Raw genomic sequence first — 16,338 nt, 5'->3', positions numbered from 1 at the left:
TTTAAACCTGTTTATTAAGTAGTGATATAGTTTGCTGAAGGTTACAACATATCCTACAATTAAACAGACATATTGAAATTTTTTGTGACCTCTGGGATATTGACTTAATATTAAATAGCAGGCAGCAAAGTGTCCTCCTGTTCATTTGTTTTCCATGTAGCCATTAGGCTTTAAATGTACTTTTATTTTGGTGATTGAAATCTTTTATGGTTACATCACTAATTTTTATTTCTGTTATCTTGCTGACTTCATAATAAATTATCTTTTTTTTTTAATAGCATGCATAGGATTTCCAGTCCTTCATTTTATGAAGTTGTTGTCACTCCTACCTTTTCAACCAATTTTCTTCCCTATTTCTATTCACATTTACTTTACTAAGTATCATGTTTGACAGCATTTACATTTTCTTCTGCTATCATAAGTAAGTTTTTGGCTTATTACCTAGGGATTACTGATTCTAACATGAAAAAAAAAACTCATTTTTACACCTTTATATCCTCACGTATATTTTTACATACATTCATTATGACTTTCCTGTTACACACCTTTTTGGGATCCTTTGTTTGCTTAATGATTTTCCTTTAGTTGGGCACAGTGTGGTATTCTAAGTGATTACTGGACTAAGATGTTTGAGAATCCAGTTCTAGCTCTGCAATTTATTGTGTGGACTCCTATTTAATTTCTGTTTCTTCATTTCTTCACATATAAAATGGATAAATAGACAGTAAGCCGGATTTGGGTGTTTAGAGGATTCACTGAGATTACACATATACACATGCATTTGAGTTAGATGGAAATTTAGTCCCCAAATCCACACAGGTCCTAATCACTGGAACTTTTCTATGTTACCTTACTTGGCAAAATGGATTCTACAGATGTGATCTCAAGATGGGGAGACTATCCTGGATCATCCAGATAAATCCCAAATGTAATAGCAATCCTTATCAGTAGGGGGTAGATTTGTCAGAGAAGGAGAGAAGCGAAGCATAAATTAAAGTGATGTGGCTAAAAGCCAACAGCAACCAGATTCTGGAATAGGCAAGGAATAAACAAATTTTCCCCTGGAGCCTCCATAAGGGACCAGAACTTCTGACACTATCAGAGGTATTCTTTTTAAAATGTATTCCTCATAACTTTCCATAAACTGGACATTATCTTTACCTACATTTTACAGATGAAAAAAACTAAAGTAACCTGCCCAAAGTCACCAAGAGGAGGCTTTGCATATCTAATTAAGTTTTACTCATTTCATTTTTTATTTCTATTATATAAATTTGCTTATGTATCTGTACCCTTTACCACAAAGTCCCCTACTGCCAGTGCCCCTATCTACCTCAGACCTTTATATATAGCTTAATCCATGACCCATACATCATAGGCAAGGTTACCCAATACAAGACGAACTTCTCACCATCATGTATATGTCCACTCACAGTCATTAAATGATGCCTCAGTCTCTCAGTGGTCTCAGAAACCTAAAATTTTATATTGGTAGTAGCATACACTTTTAGAGTAAAATTCTACTCATTGTCATACTCAGACTTTTTGTAAATGGCAGAACAAATGATTTTAGTCAAAAGAGCACTAGACTTCAAGTCAAACAATTTGACTTTAAATCCTGCTTCGACGACCGTTAACTGATGCCCTTTAAAATATCACCTTCCTTTTCTAAACCTGTTTCTTCTTTAAAATGACAATGGTTATACCTCCCTCAATGATTTATTGTAAAAATTAATGAAAAAATGTGAAAGAAAATATCCAGGATGCACTTTGACAAATATTAGCCATTAGTGTAATTCTCTCCTATACCAGAGCTCAGGGACAATACATATGAAATCAACGATATTAATGTTGTGCTTTCTTTAGAAAATAAAGTACCACCTTCTCTTACTATTAGTTCAAATATGCTTTAAATTTTNCCTTCTCTTACTATTAGTTCAAATATGCTTTAAATTTTTTTGAGAATATCAGTGGCATTCTATTTTCATATTTGAGTTAAAATCCATCAAAGTTTTAAATTTCACTTACATAAAATGTTTAAAAATGTTCCTCACAAGATTTTTCAAAGAACTGATTAAACGGTATCTTTTAGAAGCACTGAATATGGAGATGACACTATGACTTAATGTTATTATTTCCTAGGAGTTATGGGAACTAAATTCCAAAAGAAAAAACAATAACAATAATATAAACAACAAACTATCAACACTGTTACTTATTTGGGAGACCAAATAAGGAAAGTGGCTGTTCTTTAAAACAGAACCACAATGTATATACCTTTATTGTTCTTGAAAATTGAATTATAGCTGTATGGCCTCTCACTGCTACTGGTATTTCAAAGTAAATGTCAGAATTATACTTCAAAGAAAATCCAGTGTGCCATGTCACTTTCTATATTATTGGTCTGTCAACCATGAGGTCACTATCTTTAGCTTATGACACAAGTAGAGATAAATGAGACTCCATATTCTAATTACTTTGCACATATACTCCAAAGAACAGATTGCATATTTCAATAAAATTTTGTTTTAATACACTTCATCTAAAACGTCTGTGATTATTACAATTATTAGAAACTCAATGCTTAATTATTCAGAAAACTAACATATCTAAAGTAATTTCTAGAAGGCAGAGAATATTAGGCACAGTCTGATTCTTTTTGAGACAGTTAGCTTGATTTTGTTTTATAATCACTAATTATACTACACTCTTGACTGACCTCACACTTATGTGATAAAAGCAAATGTCTTTGCAGTTTGAGTTACATAAGGTCAAAATCACACCCGCTATGTATTATTGACTCTCCCAAAAATCTCTAGAAAGTTTCTTAGCTGAAAAACATGTAATAACAAAGTCCACAGCTGTTGCATACGGGAGTCAGCCTGACTTGAGGCCTCCAATGCTTTCCATTAGTACAGATTTGTTTGCTTAGTAAGATGTTAAGATAGATAACATTAGTTTAATATCTGCCAACACTTACTTGCCATGCCCGGATTTGCATCTTTTCTTTAATGTCCAAAGCCATACTCTGATTTAGGAAAAATTATTTCCATTTTACTAAAGAGTAAATTAAGATTCATTTCTAGTAAAGACCCACAGCTAATACCATCCTCAATGGGGATAAAAATGAGAGCTTTCCCCCTAAGGTCAAGAACATGACAGGGATATCCACTCTCACCACTTTTGTTCAACATAGTACTAGAAGCCTTAGCCTCAGCAATCACACAACACAAAGAAATAAAAAGCACACAGATTACCCAGGAAGAAGTCAAATTTTAATTCTTTGGAGATGAAATTATACTTTCTGTTAGAAAACCTGAAAGACTCCACCAAAAAATTGCTGAACCTGATACAAGAATTCAGCAAAGACACAGGATATAAAATCAACATACAGAAATCTGTTGCATTTCTACATACCAATAAAGAAACAGCAGACAGAGAAATCAAGGAAATGATCCCATTTACAACTGCACCGAAAACCATAAGATACCTAGGAATAAACCTAACCAAAGAGGTAAAAGATCTGTACTCTGAAAACTATAGAACACTTATGAGAGAAAATGAAGAGGACACAAAGAAATGGAAAAACATTCCATCTTGTGGATTAGATGAACAAATATTGTTAAAAATATCTATACTATCAAAAGCAATCTGCACATTCAATACAATTCCAATCAAAATAACACCAGCATTTTTCACAGAGCTAAAGCAAACAATCCTAAAATTTGTATGGAATCACAAAAGACCCCAAATAGCCAAAGCAATCTTGAAAAAGAAAAGCAGAGAAGGAGGCATCACAATCCTGTACTTCAAGCCAGCTTACAAAGCTGTAATGGTCAAGACATATGGTACTGGCACAAAAACAGACACATAGATCAATGGAACAGAACAGAGAACCCAGGGGGCGCCTGGGTGGCATAGCGGTTAAGCGTCTGCCTTCGGCTCAGGGCGTGATCCCAGCGTTATGGGATCGAGCCCCACATCAGGCTCCTCCGCTATGAGCCTGCTGCTTCCTCTCCCACTCCCCCTGCTTGTGTTCCCTCTCTCGCTGGCTGTCTCTATCTCTGTCAAATAAATAAATAAAAATCTTTTANCTACATGTAAGACAAGAAACCATCAAAATCCTAGAGGACAAAACAGGCAGTAATCTCTTTGACCCTGGCCGCAGGAACTTCTTAGTGGAAACATCTTCTTAGGCAAGGGAAATGAAAGGGAAAATAACCTATGGACTATTGAGACTTCATGAAGATAAAAAGCTTCTGCACAGTGAAGGAAACAATCAATAAAACTAAGAGGCAACCAATGGAATGCAAGAAGATATTTGCAAATGACATATCAGATAAAAGGCCAGTATCCCAAATTTATAAAGAACTCATCAAACTCAACACCCCAAAAAGAAATAATCCAGTTAAGAAATGGGCAGAAGACATGAACAGACATTTCTCTAAACAAGACATACAAAGAGCTAAGAAGACTCATGAAACAATGTCCAACATCACTCATCTTTAGGGAAATACAAATCAAAAGCACAATGATATACCACCTCACACCTGTCAGAACGGCTAAAATTAACAACTCAGGAAACAACAGATGTTTGCAAGGATTCGTAGAAAGGGGGCTCTTTTCCACTGTTGGTGGGAATGCAAACTGGTGCAGTCACTCTGGAAAAGAGTATAAAGGTTCCTCAAAAAGTTAAAAATAGAACTACCATATGATACAGCAATTGCATTACTAGGTATTATCCAAAAGATACAAAAGTGCTGATTTTAAGGGGCAAATGCACCCCAATGTTTTAGCAGCACAAGCAACAATAGCCAAATTATGGAAAAGGCCCACTGTCCATCAACTGATGAATGGATAAAGAGATGATTTTATATATACACATATATATCCATCCATATGCAATGGAATATTACTTGCCCATCAAAAATAACAAAATCTGCCATTTGCAATGATGTGGATGGCCTAGAGTGTAGTATGCTAAGTGAAATACATCAGTCAGAGAAAGACAAATACCATATGATTTCAGTCATATAAGGAATTTAAGAAACAAAATAGATGAAAATAGGGGAAGGGAAGGAAGAATAAAATAAAATAAAAACAGAGAGGGGGTCAAACCATAAGAGACTCTTGAAGATAGAGGACAAACAGGGTTGCTGGAGGGGAGGTGGGGGGATGGGATAAATGGGTGATGAGCATTAAGGAGGGCACTTGTGATGAGCACTGGGTGTTGTATGTATATGATGAATCTCTAAATTCTATTCCTAAAACCAATACTAAACTATATGTTAACTAACTTGAATATAAATTAAAAAAAAAAACAGTTCATTTCTGGTAAAGGGTTTGTCTAAAACAATCTAATAAGTGGAAAGTTTTAGACTCAAACCTGAGAATTGAGATGACAGAATATAAAATATTTCACACACACACACACACACAAAAGATATCTTACAATTTACAACAATATGGATAAAACTAGAGAGTATTGTGCTAAGCGAAATAAGTCAATCAGAGAAAGACAATTATCATGATGTCACTCATATGTGGAATTTAAGAAAAAAAACAGGGTAATGGGGAAGGGAAGGAAAATAAAATAAGATGAAATTAGAGAGGGAGACAAACATAAGAGACTCTTAACTCTAAGAAACAAACTGAGGGTTGCTGGAGGGGAGGTAGGTAGGGGGATGGGGTAACTGGGTGATGGGCATTAAGTAGGGCATTTGATGTAATGAGCAGTGGGTGTTATATGCAACTGATGAATCACTAAACTCTACCTCTGAAACTAATAATACACTAGATGTTAAATAATTGATTTAAATACTAAAAAAAGAATATATGATATTTCAGTGCAGACTATTACAAATAACAACAGAATGATAAAATTTAGTAAGAATTTAATGCATGAAGGAGGAATACCTCTTAAGGAGTAGATAACTAACAAAAATTAGGAACCAGTTTCTCATCTCAAATTTGTACCTAGGAATTCTTGTAGTTAATACAAACAGAAGGCAATAAAACTGCCAATGTTTACAAAGAAAGAATGAATCCTCAAAAGATGGATAATATATAATTATATATATTATATAAAATTATCCTCAAGAGAAGATACATATGTATGTGGAAAGAAAGTGCAAACCTACAAGAGTCCAACACAGAGATGGATATTTGGTAAGTAGGGTCAGTAAATATACACAATGCATTGGTTGGTTTTCTAAAAAGTTTTTAATTTATTATAACCTCTGCATATATTCTGTTGGCATATCAGTTATAAATATTTAAATTCATCTTTGAGTTTTACAAATGGCATTTTTCTGCATGTGAAGGTATTTTATATTTATTATGTAATAGCTTAATTTTGGGGTCATTGTTGGAAAACTCTTCCTTACTCCAAGGTTAAAATATACATTCCAATCATTTGTCTGTAAACAAATTCTTTTTACAATGAACTTCTCCGTANTTTTAATTTATTATAATCTCTGCATATATTCTGTTGGCATATCAGTTATAAATATTTAAATTTATCTTTGAGTTTTACAAATGGCATTTTTCTGCATGTGAAGGTATTTTATATTTATTATGTAATAGCTTAATTTTGGGGTCATTGTTGGAAAACTCTTCCTTACTCCAAGGTTAAAATATACATTCCAATCATTTGTCTGTAAACAAATTCTTTTTACAATGAACTTCTCCGTACATGTTGAGTTTATCTTGGCCTATGGGGAAGGAATTCATCTAAATTTATTTTGAAAGTGTCTACTCAAGGGGCACCTGGGTGACTCAGTTCATTAAGCATCTGCCTTCTGCTCAGGTCATGATCCCACAGTGCTGGGATAGTCCTGCATCAGGCTTCCTGCTCAGTTGGCAGCCTGCTTCTCTCTGTGTCCTCCCCCCCCCACCCCCAAGGTGCTCTCGCTCTCTCCCTTACTAAAATAAATGAATAAAATCTTAAAAAGAAAGAAAGAAAATGTCTACTCAAAGGCTCCAATAAAGTTATCTTTTCCAAATTAAATTAAAATGACTCTTTCATTATTCACTAAATCACCACATGTCAAAGTTGTATATCTGTACTTTCTATGAAACCTATTTTTAAAATAAATTTAAAATATTTAGCCAATTATAAACTGAGGAGAATAGAAAAAAATGGTAAAAGGACTGATAAACAGGATTAATGTAATAAAGATGTAAGATAAATCTAAACATATGCAAATATTAGACAGAGAAAAGAAATGTTAATGCCACAAACTAGATATTGTAAAGTTAAGACTAACAATTAAGATTGGGAGACAGAGGAAATTGGATAAATTACAAGAATCCTAATGTCCTTAACCTAAATAGCTGGAAGTCATTTCTACTGAAAATTAAATATAGCTAAGAAACTAACTTCATCTTCAACATATATGTATTCGAATTAAAAATTTCTTTCAATTTCACTTTTGTTTTTTATATATAAAATTTAGCATAGTATTATTTTTAAGATGTAAATAGCATCCCAAAGTAAAATCACATTGTAACAAATATATCTGTCTAGATAAATAGATTATATAAAAAGGATTATTATAGAACAATAAAATTACTACATAATTTTTATTTGTCCTTTTTTACTTTTTTTGAATGATGGATAAAGAATACGTATGTTTTAATCTGGTAAATTTAATTTTTTAAATCTATATAAACATGACTAGAAGGAAGTATGCCAAATAGTTAATAGTGGCTACTTTTGGCCAATGGATATATTGATAATTGCCATTTTCTTCTTTATACATACCTGTGTTTTTCATTCTCCAAATGCAATCTGTATGGAGATAATTTCCTTTATTGGATAATATCCATTTCTGATCTTTTCCATAATAGCAAATTGGCTACATAAAGTTGTAGCTTTTTAATGTCAAATAGATATCTAAATAAGTGATTTTTACCCAGAAAGTTAGCCTGAAGGTTACTAAATTAAGGAAATAACCTAAGTAAATATATTTTCAGTAAATCTAGGTATGGACACCTTGCTGTCAATTTCTTTTACAAGAGTACTTTGTATTACTTACTAACCATCTAACCAATAAGTTAGCTAAGTAAATAAGTAAGTAAATACACTTAAACTCCCACCTAGTCAAGTATTTTGAACTGTCTTTAGAGAAGTGGTAAACTTTTTTATAGTACAAAGAAGAGATATACTGTGCTCTTTTAATCAACAAAATAATTTGCAAAGATAATGAATTAAGAGTTTGTCTGTATATGATCCAGCAATTCCACTTCTGGGTATATCCCCAAAATAAGCAAAGGTGGGGACTCAAACAGATGTTTGTATATTCATACTCTTCACAGTGTTACTCACAATAGCCAATGCTCAAAGTAACCAAAGTGTCTACCAACAAATGATTGGATCAACAGAATGTGATCTATACATCTTTCAGCCTTAAAAGGGAACAATTTTTATACATCCTATAACACTGAAAATATTAGCTAAGTGAAATAAGTCAATCACAAAAGGAAAAACTTGTAGGATTGTTTTTGTATAAGGTTCCTAGAGTATCAAATTCATAGAGACAGAAAGTAGAATGGTGGTCACCGGGGGGTGTGGGAAGGCTGAAAGGAGTTAGCCCTTAACTGGGGAAGACAAATTCTGGAGAAGAATGATGCTGATGTGCCATGATGATGAGAATATGCTTATCACCACAAAACTGTATACTTAAAAATGGTCAAACTGTAAATTTTATGTGTATATTACCACAATAAATAAAAAGGAATGTCTCTGATTAAATTGCCAGTTCTCATGTAAGTAGGCAAAATGAATTTCAAGATAGTAGAGTCTTGGATATGAATACAGATTGACATAAAAAGCAATTAGTGAAAAAGATGTGAAGATTCGTTCTCAAATTTTGCATTTCAAATCATGAAGGTCCTCCATTTATAATATAGCCTGTAAAGTTTCCAAAAGAGCTCCCCATAAATAGAAATTCCTTTCTGGTAGTGATGGTATTTGGGTTTGACTACCCAGAGAGACATCAAAGTGTTGCCTTGCATGATAAAGGCAAGTAGCCTAATTTCCAGTTTTTGCCAAGAACTGCATTAAAACATAATAAAAATATGTGAATGATTCTGGATGAATGCCACAGTGCCTTTTTTTTTTTTGCTTTTCTCTCTGTATCAGGAATACGTGTTCTAGACTCTTTCCAGGCTTCATTATTACCTCTCTATCAGTATATATTGTCACACATTTAATATAAAATAATAAGAGTGATAATGACAACTGATAATTCTTGAATGCTGATTGTCAAAAAAAAGGTGACTAGAGCTTCATATAAATTATTTCAAATTAAGTATAAAATTTGCCTAGAATATAAGTAGTCAGATATCATTCCATAGAGTACAAAATTAAGGTCATATAGATTAAAAAAATGGCTTGATCATATGTGTTAATAAAGAAGAGAGGCAGAATTTAATTCTATATATGTTTTTGTGTAAGTCTGTGCTCTTACCAAAGGTATATATTGTGAATCAAAGCAAATCTATAGTTTTCAAGACAAAGTTTTTCTCTTCTCTTGAGAAAAGCTGAAGTTCCAAACTTTTTAATTTGTCTTTTGTATGTGTGAAAAAAAAATCATAACTGTAATTTTTAAGATGGACTGACATGCACAATTCTCATGCCATTTTGGCAAAAATGTTACTTTTATTGGCAGACATCTCTTCTTAAGTTCCTGAACATTCGGTCTCAATATGCTACCTAATGGATGGGTATGAGAATAAAGATAGTAAAAGCTTCTTTATACTTGTCTTATTTGGTATTTTCTAGCGTTAATTCTAATATAACCAAAACCAATATTCATACTCTAACCACCATAAACTACCTTATACAATTCATATTCGCAATTCAGCCACTTGACACTTGCTACAGAACTATACTCTTAAAAATATGCTTAAAACTGTATGCAGTAATTTGACTTCTTTAACAAGGAAGATTTTTTTCTTAAAGGTTTTATTTATTTATTTGACAGAGAGCGAGGCAGTGCAGAAGCAGCGGAGCTGCAGGCAGAGAGAGGAGAAGCAGGCTCCCCGCTGAGCAGGGAGCCAGATGTGGGGCTCCATCCCAGGGCCCTGGGATCATGACCTGAGCCGAATGAGGCCGTTTAACTGACTGAGCCACCCAAGCACCCCTAACAAGGAGGATTTTTAAAATAACAGAAGAACTCATGAAGATAAGGGACTTCCAGATCTGATTAATTATTGGTTGTTTGATTTTGAGATTAGTAATATTGAAAACATTTAAAGAAGAAAAGTTCGCATTTAAATTGAGAAATAAGCATTTAGCTTTATGCATGGGGTAAAAAACAAAAAAACGAAACAAAACAAAACAAACCTGAGTCAAGAATATGTAAGAATTACTGTGTCTACTCCTGTATGCAAAAGCAACTGATTACTAATACAATTGCAATATATCCTAATTTTAGAGTGTGATGCTGTCTTCAATAAAGAATATGAACATGAAAGTCACTACAAAGATATATCCTTCCATTTTGGATTCAATTTGCTTCCCATTCATCATTCTCGCATACATTTGTTTTTATGCACACTTTACTGAGGTCTACTGATTTCTAATTGGAAAGATAAAATACAATTTTTAACTGCAAGACTGAGAACCAAAGCCCCAAGTGACAGTAAATTAACCATATTCATGCCTTTCCATAAAGTAATTTATCAACCTTTGGGCAAACACTTTCTCAGAAAGTGAAATGCCATGGTTTCATGCCCCTACTCTACACAGAAAAGATGGCAAATTACTCAACAGATCTCTTAATAAAACCATCAGTGTATGATCTTGTTTAAACTTGTCTTTTACTTCATTATCTTTCAATTCTAAATCAATAAATTGCGTGCTTTTTTCTTTTATTTCTTGAGGTACGATACTTCACCTTAGGGGTAAACCAAAGAACCATTCGTATTACTGTGTATGTGAGTGGTTCTCAATTGAGGTGGGGACAATCCTGTCTTAGGAGAAATGTGGCAATGCTTTGAGACAATTTTGGTTGTCACAAATGGGAATATGCTATTGGCACTATTAGGTAAAGGCTGACAAACATCCCATAATGCAGAGGACAACCACTCCCTAGCTCCCAACAATGAATTATCTAGTCTGACACACCAGGAGTACAAAGGTTATGGAACACTGATTTATGGTATAGATATTTAGCACTTTTTAACAAAAGCTATTGGAACAGAATTTAGCTAATTTGCGAGGCGTGGCAATTTATTAAAGGATGCTTGAAAGTTCACAGAATCAGCAAGAGAGTCAGAGATCTAGGTTTAAAGATGACACAGCCAGGAACATCACCTGCAGATTGTGTTGCAGAATTAGTCTGACCTGAATACCACTATCCGGTTGCACGATAACCTCCCACAGTCTGACCCTGCAGCTCGGATTCCCTAATGATAATACTAGGTACTGTTAGTGTCAGAATCACTCCTTCCTCTACAAACTGAGTGAACGCATGTCCTGTCTTGCCATACACTCCAGATGGAATATGTCCTCTCCTGCTTTTCCCGCAAAGCTTCTTTGCTGTACCCGTACTCTAGACATAAAAGCGGCAAGGAAAGCAAGTGTCTGAAATTTCCAGCTTCTACTATGAAAATTGGAAGAATTTTTAGCTATTAAGTTGAGAAAGAAAGAAAAGAAAAAAAAGAAAAGAAAAGAAAAGAAAAGAAAAGAAAAGAAAAGAAAAGAAAAAAGAAAAGAGAAAAAGGGAGAGAGAGAGAAGAAGGACAAAGGAAAAGAGAAAAGGCTGCAAATGTCTAACCACTTTATTCAATAATTCCAATCAACATGAAATATTTTTTAAAACTATTTTATTTAGGGGCGCCTGGGTGGCTCAGTCAGTTAAGTGTCTGCCTTCAGCTCAGGTCATGATCCCAGGACCCTGGAACTGAGCCCTGCATAGGGCTTTCTGTTCAGCAGGGAGCCTGCCTCTCCCTCTCCCTTTGCCTTCTTTCTGCTCTACCTAATTGTGCTCTCTCGCTCTGTTAAACAAATAAACAAACCTTTAACTATTTTATTTATTTATCTGTGGGGGGGGTGGCACAAACAGGGGGAATGGTGGGCAGAGCAGGCAGAGGGAGAAGCAGGCTCCCTGCTGAGCAAGGAGCCTGATGAGGGACTCAGTCCCAAAACCCTGGGATCATAACCTAAGCCGAAGGCAGACGCTTAACCCACTGAGCTACACAGGTGTCCTTGAAATGATTTTTTTAAAACTGAAATTTGTCTGTTTCTGTTTAAATCATTTCAACAATTCACAACAGAGTATATTGTATGCAGTGATGTCCATATGACTGTAGCTAAATATAAATTTATAAATATCATGTTTTTTCTGCTTAGTATAGTTTACACTAACATTAAAATCCCATTTGGAAAGTCATTTTAAAGTGTAATCACTAGTGAAATACCAATTCTATGTATTTCATAATAATTTTTTAAAGATTTTATTTACGAGAGAGAGAGAGCGCACTCGAGAAAGCGAGCATGAGCCAGGGGAGGGGTAGCGGGAGAAGCAGACTGCATGCTGAGCAGGGAGCCAGACTCATGGCTTGATCCCAGGACCTGGAATCATGACCTGAGCTGAAGGCAGATGCTTTACCGACTAAGCCACCCAGGCACCCCTATTTCATACTAATCTAAATATTAAATATATACTTTCTAAAATAAGGATTTTATCAGGAAGAAGAATATGTTAAACAAGTCTATTTTAAATTGTTAGAAAACTTTTCAAGACTACATAATAAAATACAAAAACAAATTTAGTGTTGTATACATTAATGTATCTTTGTTTCATATTGCTGAAAATTGCAAAGACAAGGAGGTCTGGATATCTGTTAGTTCAGCTTTCCTGTGACTCCTGGTCCTGCTCATGTTATATATGAGATGTGTCACTCCCAGCCATGTGATGATTGGTTCTTAGACCCACCTGAGCCTGTGCCTGGATGAGTATGTCTTTTCCTACGTTCTCTAAAAGGTCTTGATATTGATTGTCCTATTTGAAAGTTGTATACTTTGAAAATCCAAGAAAATTAGCTAAAATAAAATACATAAAACAAAGTAGTTAATATAAATAATATTTAAAAGTAGTCTTATTATATCTACAGAAATCAACCAAAGACATAATGAGAAAAATCCTCATTTACAATAATTCTTAAAACAAGTCTGTGTAAGACCAAATAAGCAAAATATTAAAATATAAAACCTGTCTCATTACTGATCCCCCACTCCAAATGTGAAAAATAATGAAAAGGATTTCAGATATTTGAATAGAAAGACAATCTCATATCAAATCTACGTATGTTAAACTATAAACTGATTACCACAACTTTTGAAAACTAATCAGCTTTATTTTAAAAAAATTCATGTGAGGGGCGCCTGGGTGGCACAGCGGTTAAGCGTCTGCCTTCAACTCAGGGTGTGATCCCGGCGTTCTGGGATCGAGCCCCACATCGGGCTCTTCGGCTGGGAGCCTGCTTCTTCCTCTCCCACTCCCCNCGGTTAAGCGTCTGCCTTCAACTCAGGGTGTGATCCCGGCGTTCTGGGATCGAGCCCCACATCGGGCTCTTCGGCTGGGAGCCTGCTTCTTCCTCTCCCACTCCCCCTGCTTGTGTTCCCTCTCTCACTGGCTGTCTCTATCTCTGTCGAATAAATAAATAAAATCTNTAAAATCTTTAAAAAAAATTCATGTGAATAAAAATACAATATTGACTAAAGTGTTTTTCAAAAAATTAATAATAAGGTGGTACAAGCCTACCTTTTCAAGAAATTAAAATACATTTAAGAACTACACTATAGTAATTAGTAAAACATAAATATATGAAAAGAACAATGGAAAAGAGTAGAAAGTCAGAAAAGATACCCAAGCAAATATGAGATTTATTATACCTTAGAAGTAACATTTAAAATATGATGAAAAAGAAAGGTTATAAGTAAATAGTTTGGGGATAACTTCATATATCTCTAAAAAAGAAATAAACGAAACTTCCACAAAAATTAATTCCATTTTTCAAAGGTACACTGTATAAAAAGACTCTAAATATGCAAAAATAACTCACAAGATATTTCTGCTGTTATTATTATTAATAGAATGGAAAAGACTTTTCTAAATATGTTCTAAGATGCAAAATAGTAAAATAATGTATATTAATAATTTTGACCAACCAAACATTATATGTGTATATAATTCTNACAAACAAACACATATAATTCTGTCTGGGAAAATGTTTTATAATAACTAAAAAAAAGGTTTCAACTCATATAACAAATAAAAGACTGATTTCTTTGATATGTGCAAGTTTCTTTAAAATAATAATAAAAAATGAACACAATGTCAAATAGGCTATAAAATATAAAACAAATATAAATATTTCTAAAATACAAATTATTTCTGTATTGATATGGGATGATTTATAAGATATAAATTGTAAAACTATAATATGTACGACATGCTACCATTTGAATAGAAAAATAAAAATACGTGTGTACATCATTGTACAGGTGTAGGGCATTTCTTTTTTGTTTCAAGTTTTTAGTTAAATACTAGTTAGTTAATATATAGGGTCATATTGATTTTAGAAGTAAATTCAGTGATTGATCACTTACATATAACACCCAATGCTCATCACAAGTGCCCTCCTTAATACTCATCGCCCATCTAGCCCATCCCCTACCCACCTCCCTCTATCAACCCTCAGTTTGTTCTCTGTAGTTAAGAGACTCTTATGGTTTGCTTCCCTTTTTTTTTTTCCCCTTCCCCTATGTTCACCTGTTTTATTTCCTAAATTCCACATGAGTGAAATCATATGGCATTTGTCTTTCTCTGACTGACTTATTTCTATTAGGGTAATACTTCCTAGCTCCACCCACATCATCACATCACTGCAGATGACAAAATTTCATTCTTTTTGATGGGTGAGTAATATTCCATTGTGCGATCTCTCCCTCCCCCCCCACAATGCACTTCTTCTTCATCCATCAGTTGATGGACAGCTGGGCTCGTTCCATACTTTGGCTAATGTTGATAATGCTGCTATAAATGTCAGGATGTATATACTCCTTCCAATCAGTATTTTTGTATTCTTTAGGTAACAACTTACAGGTTCCTCAAAAAGTTAAAAATAGAACTACCCCACCACCCTGCAATTGCACTACTAGGTATTTATCCATAGGATATTTCTGAAAGCTGAAAACCGTGGGTGGCCATCAGGTAGAGAAACTGAATGACTGGGGATCAGGGAGGAACACTTTTCATTCCATACTGTTTTATAATTTTTGAATTTTGTATCAGGTGAACACACTACTCAAAGAATAAACACACTTAAAATAGTATTTTCCTCTCTAAAGACAAACTATAGTCATTATCTATTTTCATGTTTATCTCTCCTCTCTTTATCTCTCTTCTCGCTACTCATTTTGGAATAAGTGAAATTATTGATTTTATACTGCCCTCGACTACCCTATAATCCAGGAAAAATTGTTTGATTATTTATTCTTAGTTCTGTACAGTTTTTGTGTTGCTTTAGAATTGTATTCTCTTTAAAAGGAAGGAAATAAAAAGGAAGGAAATAAAAAGATTTGAAACTTAGGTTTTCCCTTTGATTATATGTATGCACTGAGAGTTAAAGGGGACTTCAGACCTTGTCAATATGAAGATAATTACGTGAAGTATTTAAACAAATGTCTTTATAGTTCAGGTAAAATAGTGTTGACATTTTCATGGAGTTGCCCTCCATGCTAACTTTTTTCAGTACCTAAAAAGGTAGGTGAGCCCAGCTGGAATTTCCTGCCTTCTAACAGAGCCTAAAAGGAATCAAAATACTACTGCTACCACCACTACCACCACCACCACCAACTGCAGCAACAATGAGTATAATAACCCAAACAAAAATCCTAGAAGTGAAGAGAAAACACTTAGTAACTTAATGCTCAGCCATTGTTAGAGTCTAATGCAAAGGGCAAATTTGTTTGTTATCCTAGCACTTGTAAATACTTAATTTAGAATTGAAAGGTTAATATATAACAAATTTAGGTTAGCTTAACTTAGTTAATTGTTCATTTTCACTTCACTTCTACAAAATATTGGGAAATGTAAAAACTGAAAATCCTATCAAGCATACATTATTTGAAATGTTATTGTATTATATAAATATAAATTACATTATTTAAAATATAATTTAAATATAGAACTGAAGCTGGGACTTAAAAATTCTGAGGGATATTTTATCATAAAAAGTTCATGGTAAGCCCTAATATGCATAATTTATAAAATAAAGGCTCAGGAATTTACAGCAGAACCAATTTCTAAATAATATATATAT

The sequence above is a fragment of the Ailuropoda melanoleuca genome, chromosome 20 (genome assembly GCF_002007445.2).
Source record: "Ailuropoda melanoleuca isolate Jingjing chromosome 20, ASM200744v2, whole genome shotgun sequence".
NCBI classification, from domain to species: domain Eukaryota; kingdom Metazoa; phylum Chordata; class Mammalia; order Carnivora; family Ursidae; genus Ailuropoda; species Ailuropoda melanoleuca.
The sequence above is the reverse complement of the archived record's forward strand: the minus strand, read 5'-3'. Positions refer to the sequence as shown.